General features: G+C 43.6%; 1 protein-coding gene across 1 annotated transcript in view; it reads left to right on the plus strand.

Annotated features, from left to right (window-relative positions):
• The window catches only part of CSTF3 (cleavage stimulation factor subunit 3), an 82,117-nt gene that overhangs the window by 42,222 nt on the left and 18,786 nt on the right, over positions 1-21,109 (plus strand). The gene's annotated exons all lie outside the window — the stretch shown is intronic.

Here is a 21,109-nt window from a genome sequence, read left to right on the forward strand (position 1 = left end):
TTTGGTGTACTCAAAGTTCATTCTGCTCCTCTGCTGGATCCAACCGACGAAAAGGACCAGCAGAGAAGCCATATAACAGATCATATTTACTAATATGATCTGTTATATGACTTGTGATTGGATTTTTTGAAAATCGCCAGCCTGCCAGCCAATGATCGTTGCTGGCAGGCTGGTGACGAACTTCTTCTTCTTTAAATTTTGCTGGCCCGCGATGCGCATGCGCGGGCCGGCTTTGAGCGAAGTGACGCGTATATGCGTGATTGTGCGCAGCGCTGCCACCTCCGGAACGCGAATCTGCGTTAGGCGGTCCGAAGGTGGTTAAAGAAAAGAGAGCCATATAGGCTGCTGCAGTTAAATGTCAGTTTTGTATCTCAACAAGTAACCTATTCACATCAGCACAGTTCACTACTTGTCTGTTGTCCTATATGGTGATGGTGAAGTGACAGAGCAGAATCTCCTTTTTCCATTTGCAGTCTATGTGAGACTTCAGAGCGGCTAGTCTTCACCCAGGAGCTCAGGGAAAACAGAATTAGAACTGGAGCCTGCAGAATAGAAAACTGCTAAATTGCCAGATACAAGTCCTATATAATAGAAAGTGTTATACCTCGTGTGTACACAGTGTATCTGAAAGTGCTCCAGTGCTGTAAAGAACTGTCCAACACTATGGAGAGTTGGTCTGTAGTGCTCCTCAGTAGGATTGGTGGTTAATAAACCCAGAAAAATTAGAACATCTGTAAACTTGTGATACTTGTGAACCATTCTTTATCTACTGACTTTACGTTTTAGGCCCCTTCCGGACACGCTCGTCCGCATTAGGTCCGGATGCGTCCCGGTGCATTGCGGCAAACCCGGGCGAGTAGGTGCGCAATTGCAGTCAGTTTTGTCGAGCGGGTGCAATGCGTTTTGCACGCGCGTGATAAAAAACTGAATGTGGTACCCAGACCCGAACTTCTTCACAGAAGTTCAGGTTTGGGTTCAAGGTTGTAAAGATTGTATTATTTTCCCTTATAACATGGTTATCAGGGAAAATAATGGCATTCTGAATTCAGAATGCATAGTACAATAGGGCTGGAGGGGTAAAAATATATATATATTTTTTTTAACTCTCCTTAATCCACTTGTTAGCGCAGCCAACATCTCTTCTGTCATCTTTTGTGAGGAATAGGACCTTTGATGACGTCACTACGCTCATCACATGGTCCGTTACATGATCCATCACGTGACGGACCATGTGATGAGCGTAGTGGCGGCTGCGCGAACAAGTAGATTAAGGGGAGTTAAAATATATATATATTTATTTATATATTTTTTAACCCCTCCAGCCCTATTTTACTTAGCATTCTGTATTCAGAATGCTATTATTTTCCCTTATAACCATGTTATAAGGGGAAATAATAATGATCGGGTCCCCATCCCGATCGTCACCTAGCAACCGTGCGTGAAAATTGCACCGCATCCGCACTTGCTTGCAATTTTCACGCAGCCCCATTCATTTCTATGGGGCCTGTGTTACGTGAAAAACGCACAAAGAGGAGCATGCTGCGATTTTCACGCAACGCACAAGTGATGTGTGAAAATCACTGCTCATGTGCAAAGCCCCATAGAAATGAATGGGTCCGGATTCAGTGCGGGTGCAATGCGTACACCTCACGCATTGCACCCGCGCGGAAATCTCGCCCGTGTGAAAGGGGCCTTAGTGTTACTTAAATTTAGGTAATGGGGGGGTTGGGATAATTGAGTCTGCCTTCAAAATTCCAAAGGCATGAGAGCGCTCTATATAGGGGATCAAACAGTGCTTTAAAGGGGTTATCCCATGACTAATGTAAAAAAAAAATCTAAGTCAGAGATCATATAGTACATGGCAATCTCTTTCTGACAACGCTAGAACCTGCCCTGTAACTCACATGGATTCAGAGATCTCCCCATTCATTGCTCTGCTAGATTTATATCAAGCTGACAGTTGTCCATACTCTTCCTATCCCGACTCAGGAGGCAGTTGAAGGATGAAACGTGTGGCCAAAGTAGGTGGCGGTATGCACATAATTTTTATTAAATAACTCAGTGGATTTGCAATTTTTTTTATTACATGCAATTGCAAAAGTATTCAGGTCCAGGTGCTGATTTGAAAACTAGAAGATTGTTCATGGGACAACCCCTTTAAGCCCTTGATCATACACATTAGATGTTGGATGAACACGCAATCAACCAACAGCTATTCTTCCTAATCTCGACCATATATCCCATTTGGCTTGTGCATGTGTTCTCTACATGGATAGGGGAGTATGCTAGTTCCAGACACCACTGATGGTGGGTTCTATTGTCTGAGAGCAAAATGATTGGGCATGTTAAAATCTAACTGCCCAACGCCACCATACACATTAGTGGATGTTAACCTGGTCTTGCAAAAAATAAAAAAAATTAAAAAATAAATGGGTTCCGCTGATATTCATCGAATGTGTGTATGGCTACCTTATTAAGGATATACAGAGGTTTGGCAGCACTACTGATCCCATATTAGGGAAAGCCATTAGGAAATACCTTTGGGGTAACGGTGGTGCACGAAGATGAGGATCCTGGCTGATGATCCCGGCGTCAGACAAAAATTGAATAGACCACTATTGGATTTACTACACTGGCGAGTGCTGCAGATTTTTGCATTTTTACCTTATTAAGGAAACACTCTAAGCTAAGGCTATTTTCACATTAGCGTTTTTGCAGATCCGTCATTGATCTGCAAAAACGCTTCCGTTACAATAATACAACCGCATGCATCCGTCGTGAACGCATCCGGTTGTATTATGTCTTCTATAGCCATGAAGGATCCGTCGTGACCACCATTGAAAGTCAATGGGGGATGGATCCATTTTCTATTGCGTCATTGCTCCGCACCACATGGCGGACAGAAAAACGCTGCAGGCAGCATTTTGGTGTCCGCCTCCAGAGCAGAATGGTGACTGATCGGAGGCAAACTGATGCATTCTGAGCGGATCCTTTTCAATTCAGAATGCATTGGGGCAAAACTGATCTGTTTTGGACCGCTTGTGGAGAGCCCATGATGGATCTCCGAAACGGAAAGCCAAAACGCGAGTGTGAAAGTAGCCTAAACTGATACTTTATTAAGTAGTGCAGGGCCTATGCATTGCATCGAGGTAGAAAGAGATCTCTGGGCCATGCACTGACCTCCCAGGGTCTGTCAGTTTTTCCCACAGGGTTCCTTAAAGACTATGTAAACCTTCGGGCCAATTTTATTTTTATGGTTGCATTTTACTCATTTTTGGCTAAAAATAATTTTTCAATTGGTCTTTTATTATAAATATTGAGCCGTTCAAAAGGTTAACTGTCTAGCTGAGTTAATGGTACTTTTTACTTTGAGATGGTCATCTCATAAACTTTATCTATACATTACTAAAATAATTAAACCAAATTTTTATCAGTAAGATAACTGATCTATAATGAGTGTTTAGGAGGTCAAAGATCGGCGATAAGGAGCCATCAGCTAGGCAGCCTCACGGAACACAGTGAAAATTCAGAGCCTGCTACTAGAGAAACTCGAGGCTTCACAGAGACGGTGGTTCAAAATTTTTAATAAAGACCAATTGAAAACAAGATTTTAGCTCAAAATGAGTAGAATGCAATAAAAAAAAATTGCCCCTAAAAGTGTACATAGCCTTTGAGGGCTGATTCACACACGTCATGTGTAGGCCACATCTCCCTGACCAACTGCGGCTATGCAAACTGACTGCATCATAGGGATTTATAATGGTCACTTCCTATCTGGTTGTGGGTCTATGTACTGTACTCATAATCACATGAGTACAATACGTTAGAACCATGAACTATCATAAATCAGTACGATGAAGTCGGTTTGGATCAGGGGAGCTGTGGTTGGTACAGGAGATTTAGCCGACACACACGGGCCGAGGTTAGGCACGGTCTGGTGAATCAACTCTTATGGGGAATGTCCGGGAATACATAATTTCTAAAAGTTGTCGGCAGCCTGCCTCAAGTACTTAAAGGGGTTCTGCAGTTTGTTTTAACTGATGATCTATCCTCTGGATAGATCATCAGCGCTGATCAGCTGTTTGAGAAGGCAGCAGCGCTCCAGCAGCGCCGCGGCCGTCTCACTGTTTACCGCAGGCCCAGTGATGTCGCGACTAGTATCACTGGCCTGGGCGTGGCTAAGCCCTGTTTACTTGAATGGATCTTAGCCCCGCCCAGGCCAGTTGATACTAGTTGTGATGTCACTGGCCCTGCGATAAACAGTGAGAAGGCCGCGGCGCTACTGCCAGCGCTGCTGCCTTCTCAAACAGCTGATCAGGGGTCCCGGGTGTTGGACCCCCGCCGATCAGATGCTGATGATCTATCCAGAGGATAGATCATCAGTTAAAAAAAACTGCAGAACCCCTTTAAAGGATCATACTTACCTGCTCCTCCTTCGGTCCTCCTTGCTGGCTCCCACATCTCTATCTTCTGGTGCTGGGTTTTTTCTTCCTCATCACAGCTGATGCCAGTGGTTGGCTGAAGTGGATCTAGTGACCATGCCAGGGAGGAAGTAAACAAACCCCCGGACCGGAAGATAGGCATGCAGGAGCCAGTGCACAGGATGGGCAGGGTGCAGGTAAGTCTGATACTTTCAGTACAGGAGGCAGACAGCCGACATCTGTTAGAAATTATGTATTCCTGTAGAACCTCTTTAAAGATTGTTGTTGGATGCAGCACACAGCATGATGTGGAACCCACACCTATCTCCTAAACGGAGGCCCGAAAGTGCAGGAGGGCACACTGTGCATGCGCAGCCGCCCTCCATTCATTTCTAAGGGTGCCGCTGAAAATAGCTGAGCGCTGGCTTGGCTATTTCTGTTGTGCCCATAGAAGTGAAAAAGTGAATGAGAACAGTGGCCGGTTATACGCAGTGCGCTCCAATTCACTTCTCTGGGGAGAGCACTTGGTGGTGACCGGAGTCCTCCAGCCACCACTTTGGCCCGCTCCGTTCTCGATTTATAGATGTAGGTCCCAGTGGTGGAACGTGTACCTATCAGACAATGGGGGCATATCCTAGCAACTTTTAAGTTTCACCAAGCTTCATACAGTATATTAACAGATTATCTACTGGTTGTGTAGTTGGTTATCTTTGTACCCTTCTTGATTTAGAGGAAGGCTAAAAAAGACCAAAAACCTATATATACAATGTAGGCCAACATTCAACCCTTTCTTTTCATTTACATTAGCATTTATTTTTCATTTAAAGGGATACTTCCATCAAACAACTCTGACTCTTCTATGTCATATATATTTTTTAAATGTAAAATGGGTGAATGGTTTTCTGGATAGAATTTTTTAAGTCTCTTCTTGTTTTCTACTTTCTGTGCTGGCTGTTTAACGTCATCTTTGTTTGAACTTTTAGCACAGTGGACAGTCTCTCTTAGGCCCCTTTCACACGGGCGAGTATTCCACGCGGATGCGATGCGGGAGGTGAACGCATTGCACCCGCACTGAATCCCGACCCATTCATTTCTATGGGGCTGTTCACATGAGCGGTGATTTTCACGCATCACTTGTGCGTTGCGTGAAAATCGCAGCATGCTCCTCTGTGTGCGTTTTTCACGTAACGCAGGCCCCATAGAAATGAAAGGGGCTGCGTGAAAATCGCAAGCATCCGCAAGCAAGTGCGGATGCGGTGCGATTTTCACGCACGGTTGCTAGGTGACGATCGGGATGGGGACCCGATCATTATTATTTCCCCTTATAACATGGTTATAAGGGAAAATAATAGCATTCTGAATACAGAATGCTAAGTAAAATAGGGCTGGAGGGGTTAAAAAAAAAAAAATATATATATATAAAATTTTACTCGCCTTAATCCACTTGTTCGCTCAGCCGGCATCTCTTCTGTCTTTATCTGTGAGCAATAGGACCTTTGATGACGTCACTACGCTCATCACATGATCCATCACCGCAATTGCAGTCAGATGGATCATGTCGGACCCCCTGCCGATCAGCTGTTTGAGAAGGCGGCGGCGCTGCTGGAGCACCCCTGCCTTCTCAAACAGATGGGGGTCCTGGGCGTCGGACCCCGCCGGTCAGATGCTGATCTATCCAGAGGACAGATCATCAGTTTAAACAAACTGCAGAACCCCTTTAACTTTGTCAGTCAGGCCATCATCATTCAGGACAGAGAGGAGGTTTTAGGGTTGTGACTCAATTAGAGCATCACACATTACAGTAACCAATGGGCATCGTTATCTAAGTCTATTGGGAGAAGACTTGAGCTGATACACTGTTGTCCCAATTCTGCTCCTACTAGTATGACTTTGCAGATAACGCCTTCCCATTACAGCAGCAGTAAACTAGCAATGGATTACCTATGTATTGAAGAGTGTTTATCCTTTGTGCTGACTGCTACGGAGGAACAGTATTTTGGATTTGATTTGCAGTGGCATAGTACTGCCGAAATGAAAGAAAAACAACCCAAACTTTTTTTTAAATGACATGCTGCAGATTTGAAAATCTGTACAGCAGGTCAATTTCTGTACATAAAAAAAAAAAATCTGCAAAGGGTATATGAGATTTGTGTAATCTAATACACTTTGCTGCTACTGTAAAACCGCACGTATTCCACAACGTGTAGGCGGCCTTAAAGGGGTGGTGTCACTTAAGCAAATGGCATTTATTATGTAGAGGAAGTTAATACAAGCCACTTTCTAATGTATTGTCTATATTACTTCCTTTGCTGTCTTCATTCATTTTTCTATCACATTATACAACAAGCAATGGAAAATTTGATTTTTTTTAAATTAACTTTATTAAGCTTTTAATTATTTTAAATCTTATTTTTTGACTCTTCATATGCACTAGTATGCCTTGTATATCAATGCTTTATAGCCTATCAACGTAATATTGACAAGCCTCCTATTAGGCCATGCCTGTGGCACAGTTTAATAGGCATTCAGTAATAGCACTCCTAGGGGCTTTTATTAGGCCCCTGACTGCACCCTGCAATTGTGTTAATGGAGGGAGGATGGTGACGGGGAGCACCCTTTGTTTGCTTTTGACTGTGGCATCAAGGGACATCCGGGGTTGGGATTCTCTCCAGTCCAGCCATTACTGGCTGTTCTAGGCAGGCGCTGGATACTATACAGCAGGGGTAGGAAGCCTCCGGCACTCCAGCTGTTGTGAAACTACAACTCCCAGCATGCATACTTGCTCTGCCCCTCTCAGAACTCTGATAGAAATGAATGGAGCATGCTGGGAATTGTAGTTTGATAACAGCTGGAGTGCCGAAGGTTGCTGATCCCAGCTGGAAGCGCGGTTATTGTGTACTGCAGCTCAGCTTCCATTCAAGTCGGTGCTAATTCTCGTGCTCACATGATGAGCACTTTGTCATCTCCCCCTTTCAATTCCTCTCTTTGACGGGTGTATACATAGTGCTTCTATACTTGTGTATATCCTCTAGATTCAAGTAAAGGGGGAGCTATTGATCATGTTAGGCACAAAATATACAATCTATATTTTGGAGATATTGTTGGACACTGTTTACTAGCTGCTAGTGGTAAAGTATTTTATGTTTTTGCCTCGTGTTGATGGAAAAAGTGCAATTTCCATTTTAAATGGGTTTTCTGAGTTTCATATTGATGGTCTATCTTTAGGATAGGCCCTCAATATGTGATAGGTGGGGGTCCGACTGCCAGCACCCTCACAATGCTCCAGTGGGCACCGCAGCCTCCTCGCAGCTTACCAAGCACAGTGCCATCCATTGTATCGTGGCTGTGCTTGGAATCTCAGCTTATGCACATGGCATCACTGGCCTAGAAGGAAGCCACAGCCTGGAAACGGCCCCCCACCGGTCTCAAGACAGGCCATCAATATTTGGATAGTCCGTCAATCTGAAAACCTTGGGAAACCCTTTTAATGTTATACCAACAAGATCACATTGTGGGATGACTAAAGTGGTCTAATGCAGATGATGTGGCCGAGAGCAAAGAATATGGGGGCATTGTTTTGAGGCCATGGACACTGAGACAGTAAATGTATACGGCTGAGCTGAACCATTGGAAATGGTGGAACTGATCAACACAGCCTTACAAACTATATGTATCTGTATTTCTTGCAGTGAGTTTGAGCTGTGAATGTCCTTAAAATAAAATGTCAAATGGAATTACATATACCCTCTAAAGTTACTTTGTAATATTGCAGTTTTGTTGAATAGTTTTATTCTGATTTCTTTAGTCTTGTTTGATTAAACTCATTAAAACAATCTGCTGTTTTCTTGTTCATGTTTCATTGTCTGGAAATAGGTCCAGTTCTCATTATTAGTAGGCAGCCGATACAGCAAAGATGTCCACTGCGGATTCTGCTGTGGATCGCCAAAAAAAAATAAAAAATCACATGTATTCTATCCAGTTTTTGTTACAAAAATGGATGTGAATTTTACCTCTATGGCAAAGGGTGAAACCTGTGGTGGAGATCCGCAGCACAAATAGACATGTCGATTTCAGATCCACACCGCAGTTCTATTTAGGCCTCATGCACATGACCATATCCGTTTTGCGGAACTTGAATCACGGATCCACAAAACGCAGATCCTGGCCGGCATGGCAATTTTTTTATTTTTGTATTCCTTTACAAATGTCCTTATAAGTTTAAGTAGTTCATTGCCTGGGCAGAATACTTTTCAGCCTGGGTTATACAGACTGCCCGATCCCCTAAAGACGCCATGGATATGGCGAAACATGTCGGGGGGGGGGGGGCAGTAATTAGAATTTTAGACTCTAGGACATCTTGAGATGAGCGATCTAGCGCCTGACTAATACAGTAATTGCCCACAAAGGCACCAAGCTGGAAACAGCACCATCAGCAAACCGCTGAAAACGGGCCAATAGACTGCTACAATAGTAAATAGGCAGTCACCAAATAGTCAGTGATCCAGTAGCTAGATTACAGCAATTGCACCACCAGCAGATGGTAGTATGAACAGTAGCAGCAATATAGGAACAGTTATAGGGTAACAACAGGCATTAAATGTTGCAATAAATAGGCTACAGTAACAAGCCTTGGACAAACAGCAGCAAGCAGCCTTGGACACCTGGGATCCCCTTAAGGCCTCCTGCACACGACCGTCCCCCCCCCCCCCGTATACAGAACCATTCATTTCAATGGTTCCGCAAAATAAACGGAATGTACTCCGTATGCATTCCATTTCCTTTCCGTTTAAAGATAGAACATGTCCTATTATTTCCCGCAAATCACGTTCCGTGGCTCCATTCAAGTCAATGGGTCCGCAAAAAAACGGAACACATACGGAAATGCATCCGTATGTCTTCCGTTTCCGTTCCGTTTTTTGCGGAACCATCTATTTAAAAATGTTATGCCCAGCCCAATTTTATCTATGTAATTACTGTATATGCCATACGGAACAACGGATCCGTGAAAAACGGACCGCAAAACACTGAAAAAGGAGGTTTGTTTTCTCCCAGGCTGTGAGCTCTGCGATGTGATTGGCCAGGGCTACAGCCTAGGAGAAGGAGACGCCCAGCAGAACAAGGGCAGACTCCGCCTACTATAACCAAGTCCCCGAACATACCGGAGGGCATAGCGGGAGAACGGAGCGGCGCCCAGGGATAATAGTAAGTGCAGTGAGATCCCTGGGCGCCGCTGTATATGTCATGATACTTCGCTCACAATGTCAGGATCGGTAAAAGGTCCTCTTTAAAGGGAACCTGTCATCACCTTTATGCTGCCCATACTAACGGCAGGATAAAGTAGAGACAGGTGAGTGGATGTCAGCGGTCTGTCATTTAAAAGTTAAAAGTAAATGGTTGCCGAGAACCAACATCACAATCATTGCAGACTGGGCCTGGAAAAGAGTCACGGCCACCTGAGAAGAGTCCTGGTTATTCATGGATTCCTTCTCTCCTGCTGATGACTGACAGAAAGGGAGAGAACTAGGTAGAAGCCTGTCTAGGAGAGAACTGCCAATCATCAGCAGATGGGCGAGAGTGCAGGAGATTATAATAACCAGGACTCTTCTCAGGTAGACTGGACTCTTTACTAGGCCTGGGCTGTAATTATAAAGCTGGTTCTCGGCAACCACTTACTTTTAGCTCATGGAGGGACACGCCGCTGAAATCAGCATTTCTGTCACTAATTTATGCTGCCTTCAGTGAGGTCAGCATAACGTTGATGACAGGTTCCCTTTAATGCATTCTGAATGGATAAGGATCCGCTCAGAATGCATCAGTTTGGCTCCGTTCAGCCTCCATTCTGCTTTGCAAGAAACGTTTTGGTGTCCGTCTGACGAAACTGAGCCAAACGGATCCGTCCTGACACACATGACTGATCCTCACCAAACGCGAGTGTGAAAGTAACCTAAAACGTAACCTTTTAAAATTGTTCCCACTTCCTTACTTGGATACTGTAGTGTGCACAGGGTTTTCTAGGGACAACACAGAAGACAGTGGGATCCCCTTGTCAGGGCAGCAGTTCCGCTCTTAGGTAGGGTGGAATAAGGACTTTGCAGGCTTCTTCTCCATTTTTGGATCTTTTTAAATTTTAGTAATAAAGGTAAAACTATTTTTTCTTTTGTTTTCTGTGATATACTTATTAGATTACTTCTCCCAGATCTTTGGACCCACTGAGGGTAGAGTACTCAGGTCTGTGATACACTAAATGTAGTAAGAAAAATCTACATACCTTTTACCTCAAAGTTAAAGAACATACCACTCAGTCCTATTTATAGCGGTATAAGGTGGACCATTCACATAAGGTACTTTTACACCAGTAGAGGTTGCTGAGTTTTTATAAAAGAATACAGTCTATTAAATAATTTTTTCTTATTAGAGTACTCGATTAATCGTAAAAAATATTTAATAGAATACTCTATTTCTAAAATAATCGTTTACTGCAGTCCTAAAATATATATATATAATCAGCAGTCAGTGTGGAGTGTGCCTTCATAGCTAAGTAAACAGAAGATGGAGAATTGCTAAGGCACAAAATTAGCCACTTTAGAGCGGTTTTTCTAATAGAATTAAGTTAACCCCTTAAGGACCAGGCCATTTTTTGCAAATCTGACCAGTGATAACTTTAAAACGCTTTGACTTATCCAAGCCATTCTAAGATTGTTTTTTTTTTTTGTCACATATTGTACCTCATGCCACTGGTAAAATGGAGTAAAAAAAACAAAACATTTTTATTTATAAAAGAAATACCAAATTTACCAAAAACAATTTCTCTACTTCTATAATACATAGTAACACCTACAAAAATAGTTATTACTTTACATTCCCCATATGTCTACTTCATGTTTGGATCATTTTGGGAATGACATTTTATTTTTTGGGGACGTTACAAGGCTTAAAAGTTTAGAAGCAAATCTTGAAATTTTTCTGAAATTTTCAAAAACCTAATTTTTTAAGGACCAGTTCAGGTCTGAAGTCACTTTGTGAGGCTTACATAATAGAAACCACCCAAAAATGACCCCATTCTAGAAACTAGAATTTTTCTTTTTGGCGAATTTTCCATTTTAATCCATTTTTTTTTCCAGTAACAAAGCAAGGGTTAACAGCCAAACAAAACTCAATATTTATTGCCCTGAGTCTGTAGTTTGCAGAAACATCCCATATGTGGTCGTAAACTGCTGTATGGGCACACGGTAGGGTGTAGAGGGAAAGGAGCACCGTGTGGTTTTTGGAAGGAAGATTTTGCTGGACTGGTTTATTTACACCATGTCCCAGTTGAAGCCACCCCTAGAGTAGAAACTCCATAAAAGTGACCCCATTTTGGAAACTACGGGATAAGGTGGCTGTTTTGTTGGGACTATTTTTAGGGCACATATGATTTTTGGTTGCTCTATATTACATTTTTGTGAGGCAAGGTTACCAAAAATAGAAATTCTGAAATTTCATCCATTTGCCATAAACTGTTGAACACCTAAAGGGTTAATAAAGTTTGTAAAATCAGTTTTGAATACCTTGAGGGGTGTAGTTTCTTAGATGGGGTCAATTTTATGGAGTTTCTACTCTAGGGGTGCATCAGGGGGGCTTCAAATGGGACATGGTGCCAAAAAAAAAAAGGCCATCAAAATCTGCCTTCCAGAAACCATACGGCGTTCCTTTCCTTCTGTGCCCTGCCGTTTGGTCATACAGCAGTTTACGACCACAAATGGGGTGTTTCTGTAAACTGCAGAATCAGGGTAATAAATATTAGGTTTTGTTTGGCTGCTAACCCTTGCTTTGTTACTGGAAAAAACTGATTAAAATGGAAAATTTGCCAAAAAATAGCTGTTTAGGCACCGCTTTTATTATTATTTTTTGACTGTTCATCTGAGGGGTTAGGTTATGGGATATTTTTTATAGAGCAGAATCTTACAGACGCGGCGATACCTAATATGTCTACTTTTTTAAAATGTATCTAGGTTTTACACTATTATCCTTTTTTATAAACAAAAAAAAAAAAACATTTTAGTATCTCCATAGTCAGTTTTTTGCCGATTATCTTGGGTAGGGACTCATTTTTTGCGGCATGAGAGGATGGTTTTATTGGCACTATTTTGGGGGCATATGACTTTTTGATCGCTTGCTTTTACACTTTGTGATGTAAGGTGACAAAAAAATACTTATTTTTTTTTTTTGACCATGTTCATCTGAGGGGTTAGGTCATGGGGTATTTTTATAGAGCAGATTTTTACGGACGCAGTGATACCGAATATGTCTACTTTTTATGTATTTATTTTAGTTTTACAAAATAATATTTTTGAGAAAAAATTTTTTTTGTTTTAGTGTCAAGTCTGAGAACCATAGTTTTTTTTCGATTGTCAGTGGCAAAATAGAATTAAAATTGGGGTAGAGGATTATAAATTTAGTACTCCATGGAAGTGTAATACTCCCTAAAGCAACCGTCAATGCAGAGGCCCGGATGATCGGAGTGGTGGTGTCCTTCCGTATCCCCCTCCTGTGACACACTCTGCACTTGTTTTCGGTCCGTCCCTTCTTTCCAGTATGGGGGACCACACCTGGAAAGTGTTGGCCAGGGACGATCCGGGCGCCATCAGTTCCTGAGGTACTCCGGCCTGGTCTTTCCCGGTCCGAAAAGATCAGGGCCTTGAGGACTGCCTCATAGAACTGAAGGAATGTCCCTGTGTTGCCAGCGCTCCGGAACAGCACAAAAGAGTTGTACAAGGCAACCTGCACCAAGTAGACCGCATCTATTTTGTACCATGCCCGGGTTTTGCGCATGGCGTTATATGGCTTGAGGACTTGATCAGAGAGATCAACTCCTCCCATATACCGATTGTAGTCGACGATACAATCGGGCTTGAGGACTGTTGCCGCGGTACCTCGCACAGGGACAGGGGTGATGCCGTTACCGTGAATTGTGGACAGTACAAGGACATCCCTCTTGTCCTTATATCTGACTAGCAACAGGTTTTCACTGGTAAGGGCACGGGTCTCACCCCTGGGGATAGGTACCTGGAGGGGGTGGGCAGGGAGGCCGCGCAGATTTTTCCGCACTGTCCCACAAGCGGACGTGGATCTGGCGGTGAGGGACTGGAATAAGGGAATGCTAGTATAAAAGTTATCCACGTACAGGTGGTAACCCTTATCTAGCATTGGGTGCATAAGGTCCCACCCAAGTTTCCCGCTAACACCCAGAGTGGGGGGACATTCTGGGGGTTCAATACGGGAATCTCGCCCCTCGTACACACAAAACTTGTAAGTGTACCCTGAGGTACTCTTGCAAAGTTTGTACAGCTTCACGCCATACCTCGCCCGCTTAGAGGGAACATACTGGCGGAAAATGAGTCTCCCCTTGAACGCAATGAGAGACTCATCAACCGCGACCTCCCTTTCAGGTACATAGGCCTCCAAAAATTTGACCCTGAAGTGATCGATGATCGGCCTGATTTTGTACAGGCGGTCATAGGCAGGATCACCTTGGGGGGGGGGGGGGGGCGGCGGCGTACTGTAAAGTGGGGTCTGGTAGAGGACGTCCCCACTCCAGTAATGCCTGACACTAGGTTTCTTGACTAGGCCAATGTGCAGCACGAGGCCCCAAAACGTCCTCATCTCTGCAGCACTGACCGGGGTCCAGCCATCGGGCACAGGACCCCCCTGGGCATTGTACCAAGGTGCCTTCTCAATGATTTGAGCAGGCACCTTGTTCCGATCGCCGGTTATCGGAAATACACAGGGCGTACAGAAGAGGTTAATAGAATTAAAGTATATTACAAAAATGGTCCGTATCACTGCCCTTACACATTGTAAAAAAATAATAATAATTACTTACACTTTAATGGTATTGTGTGCTTGCAAAAGTGACATAACCGGCTTCTCATGCTATACATGTACAATCTGAGATGTTGAAAATCAGAAAAATCTAACATAACCTATCCTTTTTTTTTATTTTTTAAACCATATGTTTACCCATGGTAAAATCTGCTGAAATGGTCTGAGTCGGCCATTTCAGCCAGCCTTTCATTTGTGTGTGGGGCCAGTTTCCTAACAGGTTCCCATCTGCATTGAAGACAGCACTGCAGATTCCATCAGATACGCCAGATAGAACAGACCACGGTGCCCTGATTTTTATGGTAAATCGATGGAAACCCAGTGGATCCCATTATAATCAATGGAGTCTGTAGGACATCATGTGCCAGATTTTCATTCTCATTCTATAATGGCGAGAACAACAGAAATAGACACTAATTTAAAACAAGCCTTAGGGTCCATTCACACGTCCGTTTTTTCTTTCCTGATCTGTTCCGTTTTTTGCGGAACAGATCTGGACCCATTCATTTTCAATGGGTCCTGGAAAAAATCGGACAGCACAATGTGTGCTGTCCGTTTCCGTTGTTCCGTTCCGCATGTCCGTTTAAATATAAAACATGTCCTATTCTTTTCCGCAAAATTCGGATCCTGGTACAATACAAAGTCAATGGATCCGCAAAAACGGAAGACATTCGGATGTCATTACGTATGTCATCCGTTTTATGCGGATTCCGTTCCTGGAAATTACATTTTAATTTTTTTATTTTTATTTTTTTCCCAAAGAAATCCAAATAACTTTATTTGCTTATTGAAATTTATACATGTTTCTGTTTTTTGCGGATCCGCAAAAAACGGACCGAAAATCGGGATATAGAAAAATACTGACGTGTGAATGTAGGCTTAGGATGCTTTCTATGGAAACCCGCTTGTATTCCGCCTCCGGAATTACCATCCAGACTGTCATCCGTATTGAGTCAGTAAATAATGCAGGTTTACTTGCCTATTCCTTCCTTTTTACGCACTTTATAGACTATAATGTGGGTATTTGGAAGCAAATAGACACAAAACTAGAACATGCTGGAGACTTTGAAAATGTCATCTGCTTAGCAGGTACTGTATTACCTGAAAATCTGTGCGCAGTCCATGTGTGTGTATGTGACATGAATGCCTTTTGCATGGAGAGTCTGTGCTCCTGCATTAATGTTTTACTTTCGTTACCCCATACATACAAAAACTATGGCCTCGTTCACATCTCCGTTTGGCGAACCAGCAGGCTCTCAATGGGGATCTGGCGGTGAAGTAGAGGATTCGGCAGGCTGTTCCGGCACAAAGAGGAGATGTGGACGAGGCCTATCCCTGGCCAACAGTGTTAATCCTGCTCCTGCACGAAGTTACAATTCACTCTACCTGTTTGTGGAAATGCTGCAGAAATAGGGGAAGTAATTTTCATTTTTACATGATTATCTTCCAAGTTGCTATATGATTGCTTAACATTATAGGACACCCCCCCCCCCCCCCCCCCAAAAAAAAAAGCTAAGGCTGCACTACCTGTTCTCTCAGGGTCACTGCTGCTCAGATCACCACCGTCTTCAATATCTATATCCCACTTGGGTTAAAGAGTAGTAATGTGCACATGTGTCGGGACATACTGTATATAGATGGTCAAAGTCGTAGAAGTCCAATTTTAACCGTTGTGTTCATGTTGCCTCTCGCTGATATTTGCTTTTTTATTCAAGCATTCATTGATGTTGTCCAGACTCCTCCATGTGCCAGCAGCACACGCTCTAAGCTGAGTGAGTCTGAGGCATAAAGCCTAGATGGAAGGTAAGTAGCAATGTATGATCTTTTATTTGTAGGTACCAGAATATGCAAACAGTTCTCCAAAGTATCCGTAAGAGATGTCTAATGTACATACCGTAATCCTACAATTTAGATCCCCCCCCCCCCAAATACACATGCACACTCATCCAAGCATACCTTTTATGAGAACCAAAAATTGGGCATGTTGAAATCCAGCATTCCTCATCCTTCTTTCCCCGACCTCTGCCTGGAGAGTTTGGGACACCTCCATACACACACAAATCGTCCGCCATTCATCTAAAGTAGTGGGTTACTGTAGGCTTGCTGCTACGTTTGCTGACTTTAAAGGGGTTGTCCGGGCTTTTACTATTGATGACCTATCCTCTGGATCGGACCCCCTCCTGTCAGCTGTATGATGATACGGGGCGCGCAGTGCGCACGTGCCGTCTCCCATCTCTATTTCTGTCCGCTGCTGCTTTGCCATAGACAGGAGACGGCACGTGCACACAGCTGCGCCGTCTCCTCATGCAGCTGATCGGTGGGGGTCCTGGCTGTTGGACCCCCGCCGATCTGATATTGATGACCTATCCTGAGGATAAGTCATTAATAGTAAAAGCCAGGACAACCCCTTTTAAGGCTACTTTCACACCTGCGTTTCGGTGCGAATCCGTCTGGTATCTGCACAGACGGATCCGCACCTATAATGCAAACGCTTGGATCCGTTCAGAACGGATCTGTTTGCATTACCATGAAAAAAATATATATATATATTATTATATGAAACTGGGATTCTATTGCCCATATAATACAATGCATTACTTCTTAATATGAGTAAATCTGACATAGTGCCTATTAGGCCCTGCCAGGCTGCCAAGGTAAACCCTCTGCACATTGTGATCGCATTACAGGGGCGTTGATGGGTTGAGATCGGGAGCTCTTTCCATCTGTCTAACCACTTTGATGCCATGGTCAGCATCAACTATCAGGATCGGAGTAACCTTCGATCCCAGCAGTAAAATGCCAGCTGTGTAACAGTCGGCATCGGGAAATGATGGTGTGGGCATAGCTCCTGAGCCTGCATAGTTATAGTGTATCTGCAAGCATTAACTACCTTCCAGCACCAACATACTAATGACGCCGAACAGGAAGGGGCTGTCCTGGGAATAAGCATTGATAGCCTAGCATTGGACCCCACCAGTCAGCAGGATGAAGGGGCTGCAAGTTGCAGACATGGCCGTACAATATGTACAGACAAGCCAAGGTATTCCAACCAAACCTGTCTGATTGTCTATCCTAAGGAGAAGTCATTGATGTATATTCTTGATAAACTGTCGAAAGAGGCGAAATAAATATATATATATAATTTATATATATATATTTTTTTTTTACTTGGTTTTTCTCATAATGAGCATTAGTTTATTGATTCGAGTGTATTGCCATATTATTGGATTCTGGTAAATGTAGAAAAATCCTTTCCAACGATGAAGGCTATATTAGTTGCAATGCCTGCTGTCTGAAAGTGGCAGAATTTGCTGCCAATCTAATGTCTATGATTGTGCCACACTTATATTGGAAGGCAGGGACATGAATCAGGGGTGCTCAATTTTCCGGTCCGTCTTCATTGGTTTACCCAAGGTAAGACACAATAAAGGTGTGTGATGGCCATAGTATGCCGCCATACAACTTCCATGTTCTACACAACTGTAAGGCTACCTGCAGAAAAAACACAGCGTCATACAGTATTTTTTTTTCCTCTGTGAATTTCACCCTTTAAAATACAAGGGTGAGATCTGCAGAAAATCCGTCCCAAATCCACACACCGAAAACCGCAAGTAACACGTGTGTTTTTTTTTTTTAATGCTGAAACGCTCAGAAATTCTGTATTACAACCCGTACCCATGCGCAGGCAGCCTAATACAATCCTCAAAGAATTCAACCCTTTTCACTTCCAATGTGACCATAAATTCCCATGAATAATTAATTATTTCTTCTGCGTTCCTCTATTATTGCAGCTGCCGTCATGTGCATAGTTTTATCTAAATGGCTTTTTTGTTGAAATCATTTTCAGTCGTTTCCTTCAGATCAGCATAATTTCGGGCTAAATGGAGCCTGCAGAAATCTGTCGTCTTCCTGCAGAGTCAACCACATTCAGCTGTATGGCACGTCTTGTACCTGCAGTGAACGGAGAGCAAGCCGCCACACCCGTGGCTTTCTCAATTCATTGCAGTGGGACTTCTGAAAATAGCCGAGAGCTAGCTCTGCTGTTTTTGTAAGCCGCGTGGCTGTGAATGGAAGTTTGGCGGTGCACTTTTCCCCATCCATAAGATAGGTACAGATCCCACATGTGTGACCAGCTCCTGTCGGACTTCAGCCTCTCCAATCCTACAGGTGCAGCTCTGCCATGCAGTGTGCTGAATGAGTAACCGTAAGCCTCTGCATGTTCCTATTGCTTGTTCTCTATGACGCTGCTTGTCATTGGGCCTCATTCCCTATATTGCACTGTCTTTAGAATCGGAGACCCTTTTGGACATTGTACAGGGCTGGTGTTGGTGGCATCACAGTCCCAAGGGCCACTGACTTTACCTCTCTAAGCTTTACATCAGTGGTCCAGTTTTGTTTAATTTTTAGGTAGTGATTGTAATTCAGATGTGTCTATGCCCTATGCAATGTGAGCCTCAGTGGAGCCGACCCTTCCATTTTTTGAATGACCGCTGCGCAACACTACGTTTCCCCCGCAGCAGAAACCATTCCATTAGTCCTGTACCGTGTAAAACCTCAGTGCATACCAATGCTTATCTCACAGCTGATTATTACTTTGGGATTAGACAGTCACTAATAAGAACTAAACTTGCTTATCCCATGTATTATGAATCATGGGCCTGACCTTTTAGAAATGTCAGCTAATAAGCTAATTGTCAAAAGGAGCTGTCAGTAGAGGAATCGTCATCTGCACGTTATACAATGTGTGGCTTCAGGTTCTGACTCCTGCGGCCTTTATGGAGCCGCACCAGGGGTGGACTGACCCTACAGGGAAATGTCCTGGTAGACCGATGCCCAGGGGTCCACCCAAGCTCTCCTTACTGTTGCATAATGATCTGATGCAATGATTAATGCTGGGAGCATCAGGTACTCATGTACTCTGAGCAGCGGCTGCAGATGCCCTCCGGAACTCAATTGTATGGGTGTCTATAGTTACTGCAGGGGGTCATGGGAGTCGATGGCACCATGACTTAATTGGAGACAACTGGAGGAGGACAGAAAGTCTCCACAGAGGGACAGCTTCTGGGACTGTATCTAGCACTGCGCTCTGGTATTCAGTTCTGCTGGGGCGGTATTTTGTGCTGCACTATGGTATTGCTGACCCTGCCTACTTTTGTTGCTCCACCTTTTACCAATCTGGACCCACCTATAACATGGGGGCTGCTTTGTTTTTTTTTTTTTTTCCTAGGCCCACTTTAGGTTCCCAATTTGGATCTTTTTCTAAGTACAGAGTCTGTACAATGCTCCATCGCTGCCATATGTACGGAGCTGGCCTCCGCTAGAAGCAACACTTCGAGGGCAGAAAAACTCTGTACATGGAGCATCCGATGCGGCATGCCTCCGTTATTTTTTCTGTTGCATTCCTTCAAATCTGACTAAAAGGACGTTCATACGAAACTGAAGAAATAAAATGGTACGGTAGAGGCGCCATTGGGTTCTCTGTGCAAAACAGAGCCGTAATATGGTCTCGCACCTAGGCTCGCAAAGATGGGAACCCAAGGCAAGTCACCCCCAACCTCGTTACTATGTGCAAGGTAAACCTGGACCATTTGCAAGCAGATAAAACAGAATAGGCCGTGGCTCGTATAAGGCGTCTCTCCCGATTGTGGGATGCACACGGAGTAATTTCCGTTTTTCTTGCGGACCCATTGAAATGAATGGTTCCGCATACAGTCCGCAAAGAAAATATGTTTGTGTGCGTGAACCCTTCATGTTTGTGTGTCGTTTTGTATCAGGGCAGACCACTGCATACCGACATTGTCCCCCTTTGGCTGTCATTTGACTTTTCCAGAAACTGATATAAAGGCTTATGGAGTATTTTTTAATACAAGAAGTAATGTGCCTGTACTGTCATTTATAAGATTACCAGCCTCTGAAGATTTAGGTGCGGTGTAAAACTCTGAAATGCTCTGCAGCTGCTGAAGAACCTCTTCATGTTAATCAGTGGTTGGCACAGGAGAAGGAATCTCCTACAGTCTGTGACTGGTTCTTGCAGGAGAGGAGAGAATATTATTTACTTTACATTGACGTGTTTTACACATTTTGTCGCTTTTATATGTGTTTTGCTATTTTTAAGTTAATGAGTAATACCAGTATGCGGTGGAATCCGTCTTATACATTTGTGGTATGACAAAACTTGGCAACATGACATTGGCAACTATTAAAAGTCTTTGCACTCCATGCCTTAGCTCTGATTACATTTCTACATGTATATTATTATTATTTTAGGCTTTTTTCCATCACATTGTAAGCAGTGACCTATCCTATCCTACCCTGCTTAAAGGGAGCCTGTCACCAGGAAACTTATTTGTAGGGCTAGCTCAGCTGAATGTTCACTTGGCGATCCATTGTTTCATTTTTGAGAAAAAGTAGTTTTAATCCATATGCAAATGATTAGTCAAGTGCACTAAAGGCGGGTCCAAGACAGTCAGTGCATCCTTGCTCTGCCAGCTCCTTCATTGATTGACAGGGCCAGGTTCCTGCATAGTCATCTCTGCTGGTCCAGCCAATCAACAAGGAGAGGGAGGGGCTGGCCGAAGGAGCAAGGGTGCACAGAGTGGCTTGGGGCCCGCCCTCGTTGCACTTAATTGCTAATTTGCTTATGGATTAAAAGTTCACAATGAAGCAACGGATCTTTTCGTGAAAGGCATCATTGCATTCAGCTGAGCTAGCCCTACAAGATGTTTGCCTGGTTTAAAAGTGAATTTTCTAGTGACAAATTCCTTTTAAAGGAATTGTCTGAACAGACATTAAAAAAGTAACCACCACCGATCCCTGCTGCTCCCGTT

Source organism: Bufo bufo, chromosome 10, assembly GCF_905171765.1.
Source record: "Bufo bufo chromosome 10, aBufBuf1.1, whole genome shotgun sequence".
Lineage (NCBI taxonomy): Eukaryota > Metazoa > Chordata > Amphibia > Anura > Bufonidae > Bufo > Bufo bufo.